Source organism: Lolium perenne, chromosome 4 (assembly GCF_019359855.2).
Source record: "Lolium perenne isolate Kyuss_39 chromosome 4, Kyuss_2.0, whole genome shotgun sequence".
NCBI lineage: Eukaryota > Viridiplantae > Streptophyta > Magnoliopsida > Poales > Poaceae > Lolium > Lolium perenne.
Genome location: NC_067247.2, coordinates 49,327,657 through 49,329,308, shown reverse-complemented (window position 1 = coordinate 49,329,308; position 1,652 = coordinate 49,327,657).

The following is a 1,652-nucleotide window of genomic DNA, read 5'->3' as shown; positions in this document are numbered from 1 at the left end:
TTGCAATTGTGCTACAGTGTCATGCTGCTGGTGTCTGGTGGGGAACACGGCACCGTTCTTGAAAGTGGAGGCCAATGCACATTATATTGTGGTGTAATCAAGGTATGTCCGCAACCACCAATACACATCGTTATACCATTCTTTTTGAGAAGCAAGGCCTCGGATTATAAAATTGCAACATGACCAGTTGTCGAAGTGAATAGGCCACATTCCATCTTCATGCACATTTTAGGTGGAGGTATGTATTGCCCTGCCAAAGCTACGACATTGGGTAAGACGTCTTAATGAAAAACATGACAACGGGGAAGGAAACTAGAGCCATATTTTCATAGGTAGAAGAGTGAGGCACCAAGAACACGACTGCAATTTTCAAACCTCGGAGAGTTGCTTGCACAACCACGCTGCTTACCGCTCGAGCTAGCATTTGAGGCATGCAGATTGCTTCTTCACTGTGATCAGAGCATTTGAAGCATCATGTTTTCTTTGATTCAGCAACCATATATATAGTGCATGCAATTTAAGTATAATGATCTTTCATGCATATAAAATCATATGTGCCATTAGCTGATTACCGAAATGCAGAGAGCTATTGTTTTAGTAAGAGAATGCGGCATAGTAGTCTCCTAGCTGCGTATGTTGTTCCCATATATTTAGCAGAATGATGGTGTGCTTGATGTATATTTAAAAGGTAATGAAGCATCAATTTGTACGAGAAGTAACTGTGCTATCTTGTTCGGATCATGTACACCTATGAGATGGCATTGTTTAGTAATCTACTTGATTCTATTTGTGAGGACTTTGTTTGACGTGATAGGATAGATTTGGAGATCTTGATTGAACGCATATGCCAATTTGTGCAGGTTAAGAGGATTTGAACGAATTCTATGCCAATAGAATATAGAAGAAGCTTCACTATTAGAGCGACAAGGAGGTGTCACATTCTTATCATCCTTGCCTAGAAAAGATTTGGGCAAAAGTAAGTTGTTTTTAGTACTATTTGTGAGTGAGATGAGCAACACTAGCGAGGTAGATAACAATGTGAAGAGTATCTTTTGATTAGTTTATTTCTTTTTCTTTGTGTCGTAGATATGGCACTCTATTTGGGGACTTCTGGTTTCCATCAAGTTTAAGAGCTCAATCGATCCTCCATGTCAGGTAGATCGACTCATCTTTTTTAGCTTAGTGATTATATTTGTTTTGGAAATTATATCTTAATTAAGCATTGAACATTTTTGTGGCAGAACATTTTAAACATAGATGGAGAAATGAGTAATATAATTTTGAGCTCTTTTATTTGGCTTCATTCATATTTGTTGAGAACTTCCTTGCATGTATAGTGGTGTTGGGACTTCCAGAGATGTGAACCATCTAGGCTTCATCTACGGAAGTGTTGTGGGGATTTTCATGAGTTAGGAACTCAAGATTGGAGGTGACGTTGCATTGTTGCTAGGACAAACCCGACAATCACTACCTCAAAAAAGTCATTGTGAAGTGGTTGTTAAGAAATTTTATTAATGATAATCAAGACGTGCATTGCACGTGCCCGCTTACTAGTGATACAAACGATATATATATATGGAGAATTTGACCACAAATGTGATGGTAGCCACTCCATTTACCAAGGGCGCTACTTCCTCCGTTCACAATTAATT